This window comes from Theropithecus gelada, chromosome 5, assembly GCF_003255815.1.
Source record: "Theropithecus gelada isolate Dixy chromosome 5, Tgel_1.0, whole genome shotgun sequence".
NCBI classification, from domain to species: Eukaryota; Metazoa; Chordata; class Mammalia; order Primates; family Cercopithecidae; genus Theropithecus; species Theropithecus gelada.
In genome coordinates, this window is record NC_037672.1 from 46,020,361 (window position 1) to 46,043,135 (window position 22,775).

Sequence of the window (22,775 nt, forward strand, 5' to 3'; positions counted from 1 at the left end):
TCAGGATCTCATAATTATACAATACGTTATGAATATGAATGCAGTTTCTCCAAGCAACCTAAGACAATGCTGTAGTAATTTTATGGAGCTTCTCATGCATGAGAATCTTTCTGTTCCCACGGACCCACTGTGCATTTAGATTCTAGGATATTTCCATAGTACCCAACACTAAATCTAAAAGGCCAATATGGGGGAGTCTTAGAGACAATTTCAATTTAGAGGCCCAATGGTAAATGAAGATAGCGTCCAAGAAGAGCTTTTAAGCTTAAACATATTAAGCACTCATCAAAGCATCATAATCAGGCAGCAAGATTATTGGGGTTCATTAGGAATTTAACAAGATCCTGTCAGGGCTACCAGCTGGTCATGCTGCTTCCATTCTTCTGAACCCTGAATATCCCACTGAAATTTATGGTGTATTTCTCCAAAAGCTTTTAACTTTTCTGTACTTTCATCTAGCCCTCTTCCCACTTCATTTCATGATAAAAATCACCATCTATTTATAAGAATGCATTACAACTTTTCCAAGGGATTTTCCAAGTTTCATGTAACATGGAATTTCATATAATATGGAACTTTTCTATATTATATGAAAAGTCATACGGACTGCAATGGATCCTGACACTGATCAGAGCAGAAATGAACTCAGCAAAGGTAGTAAGCCCAGTAAACACTGGGCATGTCCTCAGCTCATGCATCTGATTCACAGAGAGTCAGACTCTTCTGTTCTGATCCATTGCTTCTTCCATGCATGCCCTACACGGCTCCCCTGCCCCAGCTGCCTGTCTCCTGAAGAATTTTTACATCTATCAGAGCTTCCTTCCTGCTAATCTCAGCAGAAGAGGAATCATATTCTTATCTGGAAATCTAACTCCTCAGCCTTTGCTACAGAACTTGCTATTCCTTCATAATGAGATACTGTTCTCCTGTTCACCCCACTCCCACACCCCCACCAGAGAATCATCAATTTTGTCGTCTTCTTTGGCTTTCTTTCATGCTCAGATTTCCTCAGCTCTGAAAGAAGATATCAGAGTCCTCATTGCCTCTTTTAGATCTCATCCTATATTATTCCTTTTATCTAGTCAAGCTCCACAAATATGCAGCCTGCACCCACAGTCTCCATTTACTTTCTTCTAATTGCTTCCATATGCTTCTGCAATCTGTGTCGTCAACAATGAACTGAAATTTCTCACATCAAGGACTTGGTTAAATTTAATGACAATTTCAGTGCTATCACTCTTTGGAACTCTTCACTACATTAGTGTTTCTCCATGGATATTGCCTTATCCCAACTTAAAAATTAAAATCTTTTTTATGCTGCTTATACCCCAGACTTCATTTCAACCTCCACCCAAAAAGTATGTCAACCTCCACCCAAAAAGTAAGTGGGGGTCTAAAGTTTAATGATATATGCTTTATTCTTGCCAGCTTAAATGATTACCCAAAGGGACTCATGTGATTTATTGGTTTAATTCTCACCAGTAAGGAGATGCCAACTATATTTTCAACATTAACTTCCTTCATTCTCTCTAGTCTACCAGAAAAAGTATGTTAAAGCCCTGTAGCTATTTAAACTTGAAAATTTCCAAAAAGAAATATTTTCTCTCTTCTCCCCATTTAAATAAAAAATATCTGTTCATCTTAACTTTCTCATCATTAGAGACCTATTTCTGGTTTATAAACTTAATAAATATATATTTTTTGATTATAGTGTCTTTAAAAATTCTACATTATAAATACAGAAAAGCATAAAGACAGAAAAATTAAATCACCAAAAGTTATCTGCTATTAACTTTTGATTTATGTTTATCTTTTTATTTCTAATACAATCAAGGTTATATGTTTTATATATCTTGAATTTTTTCTTAGCATCATATTATAATTATTTTCAAAACTATCAAAAGCCATTTCAAAGATCATTTTAATGGTTACAAAAAATCTACATTACATGAGTTTACCATAACACTCTAAAATGTCACCCTATGACTGAACACTTGTATTATTACTGAATTTCTACCACGTGCCAGGCACTGTTAGTGAAAGTACTGATTTTTAAGATTCACTTTGTAATATTTTAACACAAACATTGAATGTGTTCAATATATCACTCTTCTCCTTTATGGTTTTGTTTGCACACAATCATGTACTTATAAATATTGTTTTCTTTTGAAAGATTTTAGTCTTTGAGACATCTGGAGTTATTGGATAATACAGAAATTACAGTTTTATTTTGTCTGCTCAATTCTTCTCACTTTCATGTACTGAGTAGTCCATATCTTTATTGTTTTGGAATGCTCACTTTGTATCTATATCTAGGTCTACATCTTCATAAGCTAAAACTTTTGTTTCTGAGTTCGTTAGTTTTATTATCTGTTAGTTGATTCTTATGGGAGCACTTCTAAGTTCTGATTATTATAGCACCGTGTAATTATATATTTGATAGTCCAAACCCTTTCTCATTATATTTTTTAAAAAATCTTCTAAGATTTTATAGCCTGTATAATATTTCCTATGAAGACCAGAGTAATTTTATTACATTAAAAAATAATTTGGAATTTGGATTAGAATTAAACATGTAAAATAAAGTGAAGAGAATTCTGTCTTTACAATGTTTAGTTTTGTCATCCAAGAATATGCATCTTTTAGCTTACTCAGAATTATATACACTGACATCGTGTGGTTTCCTTAAGAATATACTATATACTGTTAAGTTGTTTCTCAGCTTGGGTGATGGTGATTTTAATAGACAATTATTTATTTACTTCCCATGTTCCAGTCACTTTGCTAAGTGTATTGCAAGCAATATTTTACTTAAACTGTCACAACAGTCCAATGACAGATAAGATTGACTTTCTTATTGTTACTGATAAGAAAGCAAATGCTTTAATAGTCAGTATTTTTAGGAACTAAAAGCCAGCAAGTGATAGAAACTGGACTCAAGTGATGGAAACTGGACTTCAGGTCTGTCTAACTCCAAAGTTCCTAATGTTTCATCAATGATTAGTTCTAAGACTGAAACACTTTGTCAATGAAATATTCTACATTTGACTTTTTACTACATTTTAAGCAAATGTGTTAAAACTTATCAAATATATTTTCAAGAATCATGAAAATAGTCATATCACATCTTTTTATTTGACTTAATATGTTGGCATTCAAGGCCACCCCTAGGTGTGTGGGGCACTGGAAAAAAATATTTTTGTGGAGCTTCAAGCTGTATTAGAAAATTCATGAGTCCATATAGGGTATAGTGATTTATTGAAGATTATTTAGAATAATGAATAGAAAAGAGGTAACACATTCATTCGTGGTCTAATTAGAGCTTGTGAAGATTCTTGATAGTATCAACAGGAACAGTCTATTTTTATTCATGCCTAAGAACCATCTCTTCCTGTTTTTTATTGCCAATGCACCATTTCTATCTCATTTCATGTCTACTTCCTCAAGAAAGAGGTAGTACCTGTTATTTAACTACAAGCAGTGGTGATGACATTGTGGAGCAATGTCCTGTTTACACTGAAGCCATTTAGATTGTCTTGACTCCGTAGCCCCCTAATTTATTCTGGTTACATCATTACACATGATGCTGTCATATACATTCTGTCACTCATGAACACTAGCTTCTCAAAGGTTGTTACTGTGCTTTCTTGATGATGACCACAGATGCAAGTTTCTTCCATAGTATGCAGGGAAAAATAACTGATAATTCAATTTCTGGCCACATTCAACTTACCTTTAGGGTATCTGTGGCATAAGTTTAGAACAATACATTTTCCAACTATGTCTTCTTTTGAGATGTTTAGGCTATAATCATAGCATTCTTTTGATGTGATTTCTTTCCTTGTTGATTGTGCTCCTGCCTTCTGCCTATCACTACTAGCTAGAAGGGCCTTGGAAAGAATGAGAAGAACACTTCTATTCATGTAAGGAATGATTTTCCCTCCTGTGGCACAGCTTAAGACCAACCAAGGAGACCACAATGTCACAGCATCAATTAGAGGCAAAAGAGGAAATCTATAATAAAGGCCTGATAGCACTGTGGAGCAATAGTCTCATGTGTCATAATAATAATCACTACCTTTTATTGATTGCTTAGCATATACTACTGTGCTAAACTTTATCATTGGTTATCTAATTTAAATATCAGAAGCACACTTTTATGTTAAAATGTAGTTTATTGAAACATTTAACTTAGCCCACATGACAGACCTGTAAATACTGTAGCCAGACTGTGAATCAATTTAGTTTGGGTCCAGAGTTCTCCCTTTTTTTTTTTTTTTTTTTGAGACGGAATCTCGCTCTGTCCCCTAGGCTGGGGTGCAGTGGCCGGTGCGATCTCGGCTCACTGCAAACTCCGCCTCCCGGGTTCACACCATTCTCCTGCCTCAGCCTCCGGAGTAGCTGGGACTACAGGCGCCCACCACCACGCCTGGCTAATTTTTATGTATTTTTAGTAGAGACGGGGTTTCACCGTGTTAGCCAGGATGGTCTCGATCTCCTGACCTCATGATCTGCCCGCCTCGACCTTCCAAAGTGCTGGGATTACAGGCGTGAACCAACGCGCCCGGTCCAGAGTTCTCACTCTTAATGGTTGTAGTCTGGTTCTCTGCCCTCAGGAGCATTGAATTCTTTTGCAGATCTATGAGAGGCCCAGTCAGATTCCACTTTTTGCCTAGGCTCTAAAAAAAACTGACATATAAGGTAAAGGATTCACAAGTGAAAGACAAAATATCATCTGATTTCTGTAATTTCCATTCAAGAACAGCTTAGTGTGAAAGCAGAATCCGTTTGCTAACCCAAGATTAAGTGGACTCACCTACTTGGTTACAGGCAATGCTTGACCAGGAGGGTAGAATCAGTGAGTGGGGAGAGCAGAGAGGAAGTACTGCCATGCATGGGAAGCTGATTCTCAAGAGGAAGAGAGAGGACCTGAGCCGAGCATTCCATTTTTACTTCCTAAATTTGCCATCTAGATAAGGCACTAGCCTCTTTTAGGTGGAACAGCTGAAAGGATGGACAAAACCCAGAAGTGGTCTGTCCAATCCCCAGTACTGATGAACTCCTCCTTTCTCTCTCACTTACATGTCCAACATCTCCCGTCCCCCAACAAACCACTCTTTTCAGGCCAGCCTATTGTTGATCTATTCACTGCAACTGGGAAACTTTATGTATCTTGCTCCTTCTGTCTAATTATTTCTAGTTTTTCTTTGGTTGCCCAGGGGTGACTCAGTTCTCACAGTGTGGGTGGTGAATTCTGTGAATTGTTGGTTTGGGAGTAGAAGAAACACATTAATACTTGGAAATCATATCCTCCTAAAAAGCTAACCTTGGAAAACACATGAGTGTTAAACAATTTTTGCAAAAACAAAATAAATGTTAATCATGGAATAAGCACACAGAACATAATAGATTTACATATAAAAATATTCAGGTAAGAATACAAAGGGAGAAATGATTCATTTTATAATATTAACAAAAATAACGAGAGCTTAGAAAATGTTTAGTGAGAAATGTTCCTATATGAAGAAACATAAAATTTCAACTAAGGAACATACAAGATATGAAAAATTAAAAAACACATCTGTTTTACAGGTGTAAAAACATTATTTTAGCTGTGTTCTTCTGAAATTAATATTATCTAAAAATAATATGATGAAGGAATGAGGGGGGGAATAATTAGAAAAATAGCAGTAAAGTTGTTATAAAAAATAACCAAGGGAGAATTTCTTTTTTTTACTTTTTTTTTTTTTTTAAATTATGCTTTAAGTTCTAGGGTACATGTGCACAGTGTGCAGGTTTGTTACATATGTATACATGTGCCATGCCATGTTGGTTTGCTGCACCTATTAACTTGTCATTTACATTAGGTGTTTCTCCTAATGCTATCACTCCCCCCTCCCCCCACCCCACAACAGGCCCCTGTGTGTGATGTTCCCTGCCCTGTGTCCAAGTGTTCTCATTGTTCAATTCCCACCTATGAGTGACAACATGCAGTGTTTGGTTTTCTGTCCTTGCAATAATTTGCTCAGAATGATGGTTTCCAGATTCATCCACGTCCCTACAAAGGACATGAACTCATCCTTTTTTATGATTGCATTATATTACATGGTGTATATGTGCCACATTTTCTTAATCCAGTCTATCATTGATGGACATTTGGGTTGGTTCCATGTCTTTGCTCTTCTAAATAGTGCCACAATAAACATATGTGTGCATGTATCTCTATAGTAGCATGATTTATAATCCTTTGGGTATATACCCAGTAATGGAATAGCTGGGTCAAATTGTATTTCTAGTTCTAGATCCTTCAGGAATTGCCACCCTGTCTTCCACAGTGGTTTGACTAGTTTACACTCCCACCAACAGTATAAAGGTGTTCTAATTTCTCCACATCCTCTCCAGCACCTGTGGTTTCCTGACTTTTTAATGATTGCCATTCTAACTGGTGTGAGATGGTATCTCATTGTGGTCTTGTTTTGCATTTCTCCGATGACCAGTGATGATGAGCATTTTTTCATGTGTCTGTTGACTGCATAAATGTCTTCTTTTGAAAAGTGTCTGTTCATATCCTTTGCCCACTTTTTGATGGGGTGGTTTGATTTTTTCTTGTAAATTTGTTTAAATTCTTTGTAGATTCTGGATATTAGCCCTTTGTCAGATGAATAGATTGCAAAAATTTTCTCCCATTCTGTAGGTTGCCTGTTCACTCTGCTGGTAGTTTCTTTTGCTGTGCAGAAGCTCTTTAGTTTAATTAGATCCCATTTGTCAATTTTGGTTTTTGTTGCCATTGCCTTTGGTGTTTTAGACATGAAGTCCTTGCCCATGCCTATGTCCTGAATAGTATTGCTTACGTTTTCTTCTAGGGTTTTTATGATTTTAGGTCTAACATTTATGTCTTTAATCCATCTTCAATTAATTTTTGTATAAGGTGTAAAGAAAGGGATCCAGTTTCAGCTTTCTACTTATGGCTAGCCAATTTTCCCAGCACCGTTTATTAAATAGGGAATCCTTTCCCCATTTCTTGTTTTTGTCAAAGATCCAATGGTTATAGATGTGTAATGTTATTTCTGAGGCCTCTGTTCTGTTCCATTGGTCTATATATCTGTTTTGGTACCAGTACCATGCTGTTTTGGTTACTGCAGCCTTGTAGTATGGTTTGAAGTCAGGTAGTGTGATGCCTCCAGCTTTGTTCTTTTGGCTTAGGATTGTCTTGGCAATGTGGGCTCTTTTTTGGTTCCATATGAACTTTGAAGTAGTTTTTTTTTTTTTAATTCTGTGAAGAAAATCATTGGTAGTTTAATGGGAATGGCATTGAATCTATAAATTACCTTGGATAGCATGGCCATTTTCATGATATTGATTCTTCCTATCCATGAGCTTGGAATGTTATTCCATTTGTTTGTGTCCTCTTTTATTTCATTGAGCAGTGGTTTGTAGTTCTTCTTGAAGAGGTCCTTCACATCCCTTTAAGTTGGATTCCTAGGTATTTTATTCTCTTGGTAGCGATTGTGAATGGGAGTTCACTCATGATTTGGCTCCTGTTTGTCTGTTATTGGTGTATAAAAACTAAGGGGGAATTTCTAGAGATGTTTCAAAAAAGATTATTGAGGGATTTCTTCCTAATCTATATTTAAAATATTTCAAAAGTAACAATAAAGTGTTTAGTTCTTTGTGGAGTGAGAAACCAAAGACTCAGAGTCAAAAAATAGACAGATATGGGAATTTAGTATATGAAAAATATATAATACCAAGTTAGTGAGGAAATGTGGATGTTGGCACATGATGTTGGAACAAATGGCTAGCAACTTAGCAAAAATTATTAGTTTCTTTCTTCTTCATTGTTTTCAGAATTTATATCAATTTTCTTATCCACTGCCCACTATTTCTTCTAGAATTTTTATGTTGTTATTTAAAATTAATATTTGTATGACTGTATAGTTGGTTTTGGTATAAATAGTAAGTTAAGTAGCCAAATTCTAGAAAATGTACAAAGTAAGAAAAGTACTTGCAATACATGAGATTCAAAGAGTAAATTACCTTAGAATGCAAAGAACAAATAAAGAAAAAGAAATATAATAAAAGGAAATGTAGCAAAGGAATTATAAGTAGTTCATAGAAAAAGAAAGTGCCAAGAAACAATTTAAAAAGTTCAATATCATTTATTATTAAAAACATAACAAAGACAGGGAGGTATCATTTTAACTTCAGACTTTCCAAAAATTAAATTAAATAATGAATAATATCTAAAGTGTAAGAAGCAGAACCCTTGTGACTGCAGATGGAAGAAGAAGCTGTTGTCAATGATTTTGGCACTTGCCATCTGACTGATTGCATTTTTTTCTTGCGTTATTTATCATTTTTCTCTCTCACTAGACTACAAAGTCCAGTTTGCAAATACAAGACCCAGTCTGTTTTGTTCACACTAATACTGCATGAGTTAAAACATTGTGTTTTAACTATTCTATAAAATTCTGTAAATTCTATAAACATTTATTAGAAAAAAACGATTGGGTATACTTTTCTGAGAATCACCGTCCTCAAGCATAAAGGAAAAATTGGGTCATAAAAAATGTTGGCAGGGAAGCATTAAAAAAGACATATGATCTATTGAGAATAATTGATCTGTTACAAAAATAAATGAACATATGTTTAAAAAAAAGTTCTCAAGGGATCAAAATAATGGAATCCAGGTACTTAACAGCTCAAAAAATAAATATGTTAAGGAAAAGACTCTTTTCTTATTTACCCTATGAAATTGCACTGCTTGGTAAAATAATAAAAAATAAACCAAAGATAATAAATATTAGGAAAGCCAATATGTGAAATAATAATCATTTATTTTTTTCAAAGGAAGACAACCAACTTATCAGTAGTATTTTGCATTATATTAAATGCCCTATAAGCTCAACACTTATACAGAGAGTTTACTGCATATATTTGCGTTACTAAAAGAGCATGAATTGACATGCAGTTATGAATGAAGAGGAAGCATATGGGACAAATGTTGAAGGGGAACTGTATATACATTTGGTTTAGTAATTCAACATCATTAATTTGTGGTTGAAATGCAATACATAATTAAATCTTAAAAATAAAAGATTTGGGGCCAAAAATATGCAAATTACATGGCTTCATAGAATTGACAATAAATAAAACAACGAGAGACAATACACTAAAATGAGAATGGTGCTAAACCAAGAGTAATTTGTGATAGAAAGGAAGACTATCAACTACTGAACACCAGGTGCACCTCGAATGCTGATTCAGAGACTTCAGGAAGGGATTTGCTAATTTTGGATTATAAATAGTACATTTTAGTAACCAGGAATATTTTAATTAGGAGGTTAGTGATAAGTATCCCCTTAGACACATGTAAAAAAATGGGTCTCTGGAACTTTGTTCGTTCTCAAGTAGAATAAAATAAAATTTGCATCTTTGGATCGGTTCCCAGTCGATCAAGAAAATCCTTTGTGGCTTTCCAGTGAGCAGTTAAATCATAATGTAAGCATCCTAGCTGAGGGGTAGGGGCCTCAAAAAAGAGAAAGAAACATGCGGACTGTTTCACTACTGTAGACCTACCCAAGTATTAGGCCTGGAAAGCCAAATTTTTCACTATGAAGGTCATTTTTTTAATTCTCTCAAGCTAGCTTGGGAAATGGTTCATAGGGAAAAAAGCAAGGGAAAGAAAAGAAAGAAAAGAAAAAAGAAGCCTATATTAGGAGACACTGCAAATGCTGTAAAAACCTCCATGCTGGGCCAAATACCCTATCATCTGCCTCCCAGTACTGACCGGCTGCTAAACAAATGAATGTTTAATGAAGTAGAGCAATATAAAGGGAGAATGGAAGCAGTTATCTTTGTTACTAAGAGCAGGGAGAGGGGTAAAATTCAGTGGTTCTCAACTCAGGGTGATTTTGTTCCCCAAGGAACATTTGGTAATGTCTGCAGACATTCTTATTTATTCCAACTTGGGGCGTGCTATTGGCATCTAGTGGGTGGAGATTAGATACACTGCTAAGCATCCTACAATGTACAAGACAACCTAGCTATCAAAAAATATATATATTATCCAATCCAAACCATCAACAGTGCCAAAGTTGAGAAACCCCAACACACACCTTTGTATCCATCTCATTGAACGAACTGAACTTAATAAGGTGCATATATGTAACTTTATTCATTTTCTCCATTGGGCACAATCTGTGGACTGGTTATTTTCCTGCTCACAGATAATTTGTCAAATTAGTCTAATCATTTTTTGAATCTCTTGTATTTAAAAGACAGCCTCATTTCAAAATGCAAAAAGGCCAATCACTGTAATAGCAAAATGTATCCAATTCAAGGCTTCTCTCCTTTGGGGTTATCTGTGATGGGCCTCTTCTGTTTGCCTCTCCAGTTCCACACCACCCTTTTCTCCATCCTGCCCTGGCCCCCATCCACTGACATGCATGGACTATATCAGAAGGCTCCAGTGCCTTCTGACTACTGTTTGGGTTTGGCCAATAAGGAGCTCTGGTAGGTGGACACAGGGAGCTTACATCCCAAGTTCCTCCCTACTGGGTGTCCAAAGGCTCCTCTTGAGCATACAATTCTCTCCACACAGCATTGTCTATGGCAGGTTCCTGTAACCACTCCCTCCCTTGCCTCTGCAGAATAGGGGTGGTAACTGCCCTCGGTTACTGACATCAGGACACTGCACCCAGCCTAGCGTCTTTATTAGTCTCTCAAAATTTTTCTTACCCCATTTAGTCTGCATCTGTGTCCTACCAGGTTTCTGAAACACTCCACTTGGGATTATTTGGGGCCTGGGTACTTACAGAGTGGGAGAGGAACAGGGCTGGGTTCTTTAATATTTGTTCTCCCAACTCTCTAAAATTTTACTTCTGGCCTCAATTCTCAAAACTTTTGAGTTTGTGTCAAATATTCGCTTCTGAAGCAGACCCAAATAACAACAGCCTTTTTCCCTCCCTAAGTTCTCAACTAATTGAGAAATGTGGAAAAGGAATAGAAAGTGAAGACAAAGCAAATATCACCAAAATTATTGACAAAGAGTAAGTTACAAGTTAAATAGGTCTGCTAACTGAACCCCCAAATTAGGCAGCTCTCCAATGCAGTCATGGAAAAGGTTTCTTCTTGGAGGAGCAGGAGACTCTGGTTTTCTGCAGGCAGAACTTTCCGAAGAGAAAGAAAAGAGAAGTGGGGAGCTGAGCTAAGCAAGCCATTTTTTACCTTGCTTCCCTGGATGGAATGAGGAGAAGGGCAGAGAGGCTAGGAATGACTAATGAATGCCCACCAAGGGGCAGGACAAGGCTACTGTAGGGAGAAATCATTGTCTCATGGGTTTTCTTTTGTTGTTATTTCCTTTTGCTTTGTTTTCCTTTTTTCTTGAATGCATAACTCATCAGGCTTTACCGTCAAATCTATGATCAACAGATCAACAGTGACTTTTTCCTTTAAGAAAAAAAAGATAATAAACTTCATTAAAGTAGCTTTATCTTACCTTTATTAGACCATTCCCCAGCCACTCTTCAGAGTTTTACTCAGCTTTTGTCCTTAAAAGGCTCTGAAGTGACTTAGAAGTTATCAGTTAGGGTTAGGTTTGTTGCAAGCTTCAGAAATGTCACTTAAGTGCTTGCTTGTACATTAAAACTTCCTTTCTCTCAAAAGGAACACATCATCAGGAATCCAGGCTCCTTTCATGTCTCTGCTCCTCTATCCTTCGCACGTAGCCCTTGTTTTCAAACCTAAAGGTGGTCGCGAGATCTCCAGCCATCACGTCTGCTTCTCAGGGAGCAAGATGGAAGGAGAACAAAAAAGGACAAAAAAAAAAAAAAATGCAGATGAAAGTCATATTCAGAGTTTTCCTTGAAATCACCCAATGCTCTTTCTACTTACATTTCATTGTCAATTAGTGAAAAGGCCACACTTCATGAAAGGTATGAAAGCTGGGAAGTGTAGTCTTTCCAATAGGCACATAAATAAAATAGGGAATCAGTTACTATAGAATAACAAGAGAATGAATTTTAGTATAGCTAATTACCAGTTTGTCACAGAACAAATTAAATTAACACTAAAGCTGCTCTGTTACCAGGGCTAATTTCACTCATCCCAAATTATGTCCAGTCATCTTTCTCATGCAGCACATGAGAGGTTTTTGTGATTGAAAGAAGACAGAAACTCTGATAATAAAATATGAAACAAATGAGGATAGGGTGAAAAACCTTTCCCTCAATTTTGGCCAAACAATGCAGAAGAACCTCAAGTGTCTCTTTGAAAAGGAGAGTAAATGGGGAAAAGTACTGGGGCATAGCCTCATCGGAACACTAGTAAGTTTTCCAGAATACATAACCTATAAATTTAACTTGACAGACACTTCTAGCTATTTAATTTTCGTACTATACATTTGACATATTGGGGCTGGAAGTAGGGCAGGTGGGATTTTCCTATGTCTACCATATTCTCTCTCAGAGAGTAGATCTCAAAAAGTTTAAAAATGGTGATAGAAGCTGAACACAGTGGCTCACACCTGTAATGCCAACATTTTGGGAGGCTGAGGCAGGACAGTCACTTGAGGCTGGAAGATCAACACCAGCCTGGGCAACATAGAAAGACCTTGTTTCTACCAAAACAATACAAAAGCAAATTACCCAGGTATGGTGGTGTGCATCTATAGTCCCAGCTACTCTGGAGGCTGAGGTGGGCAGATAGTTTGAGCACAGGAGTTTGAAACTGTAGTGATTCAACATCATGCCATGCATGCCAGCCTGGGCTACAGAGCAAGACCCTGTCTCAAAAAAAAAAAAAAAAAAAAGATGATAGAACAGTCAAGTGGTCTTACATGTATGTTTTTCTTTTCAAATCAGCATATTTCAAAATCTTTTAATTTCTATTTGCTCTCAGTATTCGGTCCAGAATTTGTGGTGAGGGTTGTCTATACATAGCCGCCACCATTTCTTGTGAATCAGCACCATAGACCTGTGTTCAGTTGTTTCTGCCACTGACTCTCTTTAAAGAATTCCTGAGGACTAAGAAAGCTGTGGCCGAAGAATTGTTTTCTATTCTGTACTTATATTTGTTATAGCATATACATCACCTTCTGAGCTGAACTGAAGGTTTCTGTGTTGAAGCTGCTGTTGATGCTTCAATTGCACAGGCCCATGCTTCTGCAGACTGCCGTTTCTCCGTTTCTGATTTTCATCAAGTTCTTGGGAATGTTCCAACAGAGCAGAAGCAGCACTTGCAGGCCCAGTTCTAGTAACCGAATCACTTTGAACCACACCCAGCTATTATTTGAGTAGTTTCCATTCCTGATCCAAATGATGAGCTACATTAGATTAAAAAATGTCAATCCAGATTTTCTTTATTGGCTCTGAATTCAGAATGGAATTTTGGAGAACCAACCTAGTGCAACTTACCTAGGCCTCCCTCACACATGAAACTTTGCTTCACCTGTGCCTATTTAGGAAAAGCTCTGCCTGCAACATCGTGAACCTTGAAGGTATCCACATGGTTAAAAACCAGCAGTTTTGCTGAGGCCCGTAGTCTGCCTGATTCTCTTACCTTTGTTGAGGACTGTGCCTTTGCTGAGGTCACTGTGTTCTCATTTCTGCTTGCCAGGCTACCTGTGCCTGCCCGTTGGCCAGTGTTGGGATGTTTTTATTTTGCTCCCTGAAATTTTTCTCTCTGTGATTTATTTTTTAACAAGTGGCCTAGCCTAAAAAAAAGTTGAGATTTCCTAGGGGGACTAACAAATTGAGAGTTTAAAAAGGAATGTTAGATGATAGTCAAATATCACATTTATTATTGGTGGAAGATGGAGTTGAGGGAGAAAGTCAAATTCACTTGCCGATCTTACCCCACAAATAGGCAGATTTACCCACCAAGACACAAGTAATACTGTGAAGTTTCCCACAAGGCAGAGTGGAATGGCAGGCAGCCCATTAAAAAGACATCAAGTATGCTAAAGGGGATTCCTGGGTTATATTTTCCAAATTTACAAATCAAATAAGTTCTTCCCCTCAGGATGAATAAAGGGACGGGGTAGGTGAAGAACGTTACAAATTTGAATTCTCTTTATATGGAAGGAAACATCAGGAATAAAGATCTCTGCCAAAATAAAATAAATAATTTTATTAGTCCTAATATTAAATAACTAATAAAAGTATTTATTTAAGATTGCAATAAAAGTAGAGATCAGGGAGCTACTAGAACTTTTAATAAAGGACTTGGTCTATTCTCTTGATCATCATTTCTCTAGAGGGAATCATTATTTGCATTTTGAGAGAGAAAATATTTTTTGTGCAAAATCAACCTTGCTTTGTGGACAGTTTAGCATCCCTGGTTGCTGAGCATTCAATGACAATATCACTTTCCTGGAGTCATTCTTACAATAAAAAATATTTCTGCATGTTCTTAGGCATTTTCTAAGTGGTGGCAACTTCCTCAATCGCTAACCACTATTCTAGGTGATCCAAAAGAATTCTCATACTTCACTTGGAATTCTGAAATAGGAGCAAAAATTGGATTAGCGAAGAGGGAAAAAATTGTATCTCAAGCAGAGGAAACATGTTAGATGGTGGGAAAGCGCATAGCCCATTAAAGTGCTGAGAAAACATCTTTGAGCCTAGAGCCCAGACAGTGGGATAAGTATTGGCAGAGGAGGCTGGTGAGTCAGATGTTGTTAGTGTAAGCCACTGAAGTGTTTTTTTTGTTTTTTGGTGTTTCTTGTTGTTGTTGGTTTGTTTGTTTTGAGTTGGAGTCTCGCTCTGTCGCCCAGGCTGGAGTGTGATGGTGCGATCTCGGCTCACTGCAACCTCCGCCTCCTGGGTTCAAACGATTCTCTTGCCTTAGCCTCCCGAATAGCTGAGATTACAGGCTCCTGCCACCATGCCCAGCTAATTTTTGTATTTTTAGTAGAGATGGGGTTTTCACCATATTGGCCAGGCTAGTCTTTTGGCCAGGCTGGTCTCGAACTCCTGATCTCGTGATCCACCTGCCTCGGCCTCCCAAAGTGCTGGAATTACAGGTGTGAGCAACTATGCCAGGCTGAAGTGCTTTAATAAGGGAATGGCATGTTGACATTTTTTGTTTTAAAGTGAATCATTTCATTGCATGATTCTTATTTGCAATAAGCTTATTTTGAATTGATATTCATTGTTTGCACTAACATGAGCACCTTTCTAATTCACATGATTTGTGTGTGTATGTGTGTCTGCTTTTTTCTCGTTTGTTAGATTGGCGGGATTTTTTTAACAGAATGTTTCATATAAAATGAAAATGAAACATTTTTTAATTACCCATGCTTTCACTCCTCATTGATTTCCATATCATGTTATTACATATAAGATGAAAAGAAATTCAATTGTTCCATACAGAACATACTGCACATCAGCCTCGTTTTCACGTTGCCTAGTCTTTAAAACTTTGGGAAAGAAAGTTTCATAGATCTGGTGATGAAGATGTTCAGTTAACTAGTAAATACTAAAGTAAGAAAGACTTGTTTTAATTGCTCATTTGCACACTACCACCCTGAGAACAGGTCTTTCTCATAAAAGAACATAGGCGCTGACAAAAAGGGGAAAAATAAACCATAAATGATATAATGACTCCAAAGGAAATGTGAAGAAATAGACTGGATATTGCACATTTCTTCGTTTAAACATTTAATCGAGATGGAAAATTTATTTTATTTTTAAGACGAGAGTCAGTGATTAACCAGGTAACAATGTATACCTTTATACAATATGTATACCAAAGTCCTAGTTAATGCAGCTTATAGAATAAAGTCATTATGCTTAATCAAGAGACTATAATTTCGATATATCTAGTATACTATAGCAAGCCTAAGGTTAATTTTTTTGCCTCCATTTAACTAAATTTATCTTAATTGCCTGTAATATTCCTTTTGGAGTTTCAGAATTTGTGCTTTTACTAAGTGATTAGCTAAACTAAAGAATTTCCCAAAGTGTACAATGCTATTTTCAAATAAATACCTGACATAGCCTTCAGTATTCATTATATCAGTTTCTAGAAAACCAAACATATAATTATGCCATAAATTTAGAGTCTAAACTTAAGTTAAAGTATTTTAATTCCCAACATATGCTTTCTCCATAGTAATTACATAGTGCATAGGAAATTTACAAAACATGTATTTTGGAATTCTTGCTTTGAGATGATTTTTATATTGCAAAGGAAATACCTAAGACAGCATGATGCTAAATAGATGCCTGAAACCAGCAGCAAATGAGATCCTTGGAGAACATGATCAATTATCATTTTATCCGAGGAATGCCTCAGTACAACTCCATACATAGCCTTCCTGAGAATTCCAAAAACATATTCAAAAGTTTATTCATTCCATAACATGTATTGAGAGGATACTATGTGGAAGGAGATATAATCAGAGAGGGAACAGGCTGGCACGAAACACTGCAAAGACTTTGGATTTTAGTTTTAATAAGTTGGAGTTACTAAAAAGTTTTAGGAGCAAATCTACAAACTAAAAATTAAAAAAGTGTATGTGAACTATTCCTTATAATAAATTTTAAATATAAAACATAAATTAATGTCAATTTGAAAAGAATTTATTCATCAGGCACAGTGGCTCACGCCTGTAATCCCAGCACTTTGTGAGCCCGAGGTGGTCAGATCATGAGGTAAAGACATCAAGACTATCCTGGCCAACATGGTAAAACCCTGTCTCTACTAAAAATACAAAAATTAGCTGGGCATCGTGGAGTGCGCCTGTAGTCCCTGCTACTCAGGAGGCTGAAGTAGGAAAATCAAATCACTTGAACCCGGGGGGCGGAGGTTGCAGTGAACTGAGATCAGGCCACTGCACTCAAGCCTGGCGATAGAGCAAGACTCTGTCAAAAAAAAAAAAAAAAAAAAAAAAATCACTAATTACATATTTGTGCTGAATATATAATAAAGAGCTACTACTTTGTTACTCTTGGAACTAAAAATAAATCATTTCTTTCTTTAATAAAAATTAACAAATGTCATCGCCTAGACCTCTGCCATCTATTTTAAATAGAACTGTTTTAAAAAAAAATTTTATAACAAGTTCTTCTAACAATACTTAATAGTTAGAAGTACCAATGTGAAGTCTTTCTACGTATCAAGAACTGTTCTAACAACTTTGCAGTTTAGAGGGAGGTATAGTAAAATAATAAAAGCAGTTTATTAACATTCACTGTGAAAATGGCTTTAGAGGAAGTATGCACCTGATAGTGTGAGTGCTTAATAGACTCTCCAGACTTGGGTGGCTTTGTCATTGGATAATCTTCATCAAGACTTTGAGCTAATTTTGAAGAAATTGAAGAAATAATTATATTTATCCATGTATTTATTCAATGGTATGTATATATGTGTGTATTGAAAACAGGTGGAAAGAGAAAGTTAATGAAGGTGAAAAAGGAAATGGGAACTAGATGACTGAGCAATGTGTGCAAAGACATGGAGGCCAGGATATATGGGATTGTGACATTGTATTTATGGAAGTAGAGCTGAAGATGCTGGGTGGCCAGAAATTAAGGTAGAGTTGTAAACTGGATATGAAGAGGTTTCTATTACAGACTAATGACTTTTGGACTTATCCTTAAAGATTTGATGACCCATACAATATGAAAAACAAAGAAGTGGGATGATAATATTTACATTTTAGGAAGATCATTCTGGCATTATCATGTCTTGGAGTGAACAGCCTAGAAGGCTGAAAATATTCAATCAGCCAAGTAAAACATTATAAAGACTTTAATTAAGGCTGTCTGGTAAAGGGGATGGAAAGTAATGGACACAAATGAGAACCATCAAAGATGCAAAACTGATGAGAGATGGTGCCTGAATGGTGAGGGCAGGTGATGTCAAAGCTGCACGATTCCAGCTTATTCAGCTAGGTGCATAGTGGTTTCATTAATTGAGATAGGAAATAAAAAGAGAAGGAAAAGTGTCCAGCTATAAGGTCAGTAAAATTAAGGATTTGATTTTACATATATTACATTTGAAGTGTTGTGAAGCAGTTAGCTTGTCCAGTAGGCATCAAGTCTCAAGAGAAAGATTTGAGGTGAAAATACAGACATGAGTTTAACAGCCTAGGCATGAAAACTGCATGAAAGTGCTTGCCAAAAAAAAAAGAGGAGAAAACTGGGGCCAGAAACTTGGGACAACTAATATCAAAAGGTCATGAAAAGAAGACAAAATCCTGAAGAAAAGAAAAACAAAAAAGAAAAAGGCCATGCATGACAAAGGTAATATCCTGTAGCAGAAGGATATATTGCTTTATAAACCAAAGAAAATATCAATAGGGAAGAAGAGGATCAAACACAGTCACATGCTATAGGCAGATTACAAGCAGTTGTTCTTAAATCAGAATCTTGTATTTCCAACTGAAGCCTAAAATTCTGCTGGTGGCCAGGGATCTTGTTTTTATAGCTTCCTTTTATCCTACAGAATGCCTAGTGTATTATGTATGTATTTAAGTGCTTAACGTGATGATAAGTGTAAGATAGTCTGCATCTTTTTAAGTAAATATTTTTAAATGCTTTATTTAATGATATCACTTTTGTGTATATAAGTATATATGGCATAAATACATTAACATTTTTAAGATATTTTAAATCTATAAATATATGTGAGTTATATGGCAGAGCAGGCTCATTACATTTATCTCAATAATAAGTTGTTCCTATTAGTCATGATTCTTATTGATACATTGAGTATGGTTTCTCATATTTACTCCTTATATTCAAATATACAGGGTTCTTCATTTTGCGGTTCAAGTATGGTAATTTTAGAAACAGAATATATTTCTACTTACTGAATATTAACTACAAATTGGCAATGATTTGGGCAGACTTCCCTGCAGATAATCAGGAAGTTATAATTCATCAAGTTCACTTGTAATAACAATTTAATATCAAATAGAATGCTAGCTAATAAGTCTAGCAAAAAATTCACTAGCATTTTAAAATTAATATTTAAATTTGCATGGCTTATTCCTACAGATAATTATTGTTAACAGGATTAAAAGTGACTATTTAATATTACTTTCAGACTTACTTTGTTCTCAATATTGCTGCTCTTGATTTGGGTAATGGAAATGCACAAGACACTTTAAGATGGGATTGCAATCATAATTTGTAATCTCAAATGCTCAAATGAATCTTCTGAGAACAAAGCAGGTTGGGTTTAACACAACAGGCTGTGGATCCAATGTGCCAAGGAAGTCATGTCTAGCTGACGAAGGAGCTACTGTTCAGCTGCAGGCAATGTTTTTGTCCCCATGCTATGTTTTTAAAATGCTGTATATAAAATACATTCACTAATGGTTACCATGGAGAATAGGAGTATTTCTTTGGGGTATAATTCATATTTATATATAACGTCAAGTATTAGACATGAGATTTTGTCTTTTATCCTCTGTACTTATGGTATACTTCGTTTTTCCTCATGGCATTTGGTATTTTAATTAAATAATGCCTTTCTTCTTTCTGTGCTAACATGAGATAAGTCTGACTATGTAATTGCAGGGTTCTGTTTTATTTTCCTTGTTTAGATTACCACTTTATTTTAATTGTATATCTTGCAGAAATAATTATAAGCATATGTTTGAGATGGTTATAATTATAGTGGCACTTAGGTTAAATAGTGGAGAACATATTTTCCAAGTTTAAAAGCACACTTAGTTCTCCTAGTTTGGCGATTCAGAGCATTAGACCGAAATGGGTGCTGCACTGATTGAGTTGTTATATTTTTGCTCAAAGTTTTTAAAGGACCAACCAAATAAGCTGTGTTTCTGGAAGAAAAGTTTTTGAGCACATAAATTTAAAATGTTTTTTAATATGTAAAGCCAAAATGTTGGAATATCAGCAACTTCTAAGTCACTCGTGTGTGACTTTAAATGCCTAGTACTCCTCAAGAGCTCGTCTGGTACTTATCTGTACAGGAGCTCTCAGCTCCTTGGTGAAGGACAAAGGGGAAAGTGCATTTCTATTTTAGCGAGTCTGTTGCTGAATCTAATTGGTAATTGATGGGACAAAGTTCTGCTTTGTAGTTCACAAGATGGGGTGGGGAACTGTCTACTGGGAATTGTAGGTAAGGCTAGAAGGAGTCTTATTCACCCATTTTGCCCCTTTCTTAGATTGAAGTTAAAAAAATAAAAAGGCTGTGCTTTATTAGAAAATAGTGTCTTTAGAGATTTTCCCCCCAGAGCATTTCAAAGTTCAATGTTTAAGAATTTGGTTTTTGCATTTGTGTGAACTTGGGTTATTTTCAGCGTGTTCCAGTACAAAATGTAGGAAACATGTCCTTGGATACTATCCACATTATTTTTCAGCCCAATCCTTGATGTACCCTGTATCTTCCTGGTTTTCCTAGACTTGCTCAACTCCAGGTAGTTATAAAAAAAATGCATGTGCTCAAACTCTTCAAACTTCGGCCTTTGTCCTTCAGAATTGTCAGAGATAATCATATTCACACTTGGGACATTGGATGGATTTTGGAATTAATCTCACAAGCCCAGGCTACTCCAAACCCAGAAAGCTACAGGCATTTGTGACCCACCCTTCTTTCTCCCGTCCTTCCAGTAATGAGGACCTGCAAGATAAGTGGGTTTCTTCCCAATCACTGATTAGTATTTCAATTCCCCTGCTAGGACAAGAAAATTCCTATGAAGCTGAGGCTTTTTGCTGTGGCTTTCACAACCTAGATTCTATCTCAGTTTTTCTGTGAGGAGCATTTATTATGCCCATAGTCAATGCCACTGGGTTTGCTTCGAGCAAGAGTGAATTCCTGGAAGATAAAAAAGTACTTGTTGCCTGACTCTTCCGTATTAGATAAGTGTGTTGCCAGGAGATTCCTGTCATAAAGGCCCAGCCCCCAGATCAGATACTATGATTAATAATATAAGCCTGGAAGATTCTAAGTTCATGCTGCCTTGTCAGCCCTCACTTGAATTGGTAGCACCCCTGCTCCCACCAATGCCATTCCTATAAGTGAGGTAGACCCCTCATCACTGACCCATGCCCATTCCTGTTTAATCTGCATATCATCTGCTGAAAATATACCCAGGCTATTGGCTGAGGCTTCACTGACTATGACACTGTCAGCCACCTGAGATTTTAATAAAAAATAAACAACCAGCTAAAAGAGCAAACTAACAGGACACATAGATATGAACACTCCGTCAATAGGCAGAAGTCAAAATTATAGAAATATACATAATTTAAGACTCCAGAGCTCTTCAATATACCAGTAAAGTCATTATCTTCCCTTCCAAATTATCTCCATCTTCCCTCATTTCAGCTGCCAGGGGATTCCTCAGCTTCGCCTTCCATCCCAAATCTGAAGTGATTTTACTTTTTCACATGCTTAGTACACATAGTGTTTCTCTCCTATCACAAATTTCTACTCTAAAAGCAACGGACATAATAAAACCTAGAATCTTCTTTGGTTCCCATTTTCAAACCTTCCCTTCCACTGAGGCATCCTATTTTGAATAGAGAAGTTTGCCTTTTGCAAATAGGTATGGGTCCAGAGAAACTGATTGCCCTCTTTAGCTGATTGCAACCCATGCTCCTAATTAAATTCTGCTCGTCTGTGTTCATTTTTCACACGGCAGCATCACAAACTCAATGGTGAACTGAATTGAAGAGAACACTGCTTTATTTGGTACAGAAAACAGAAATAAAGCAAATTTTAATAAGTGCCTTAAAAATATCTGTGTATCTGTATTTATCTAAATCTTCATATTCTATATCTATTTAATCTATATGTCTATATCAGAATCCTCTAGAAGAATATGTAGTTATTGTCCATTATTAGAAATAATAGTGTTCACAGTCCATAATCACAGCCAAATTCAGAATCCAAAGGATGGTGCAAAGTAATTAGTTACTGATCCCAATGGATTGCCTTAGAGTCTGGACAGAACCCAACTTGAATGAGTGCCTAGGAGCAATTTCCCCCTTGGTCTCCATTCCTCTTTCTTTGGCTAGTCCTCTACTCTGACCTCTGTGTCATTATTCCATGTTTCTGTAATCCCTTGAAATCAAAGCTGGAATGATAAATTTGTAGTTTTATCCTGACATAATAGTAGTAGGTTCCTACATTCTTCAGATTGGAACAAATACTAGAAAACTGTGTCAATACAATAACAACAAAACACAAAGCACCACCAAAAACAAACAAACAAAAAGGTTCTCTTTTGGTTATACTGATCACCTTCCTCCTATAATGTTGCAGTATCTTGGTAACTTATTGTTCTAAAAGGCCACCTTGGTGGGGGAAGGGGAGAATGTGTGGAAAGAGAGTGAGAGAGTGAATAGGACAGAGGGCTCTGTCTTGCTCAGTCTCTTTCTCACTCTTTCTTTTCTCTCTCCTTTTTCTCATCACTGTATCTCTGCATCTTTCTCTGTGTTTACATGTAAACAATACATCGACCAAGCACGCAGTACAGATTATAATCAAGTTACATTTTGCTTTTGTCCTCCTCTGTCCTTTTAAAATATAGTCAATGTTAGTAATCTTCCTCTTCCTCCCAGTGACCACTGCAGCATGTCAAATGACTTTTTTTGCCCACTTACAGATGACACTATGGTCAGGAACAGAGTCTCAGTTTGAAAATTATAATGTCCATTTTATGATATGAATAAAATATTTGACTTTAATTTCCTATTAATCTTCTCTCCAGAGTCTCCGTAAGCCTATATGGTGTCTCTGTGCAAATTAGAAAAAAGTGCCCTTTCCTCTGAGCAGACCCAGAATCCCCAGCC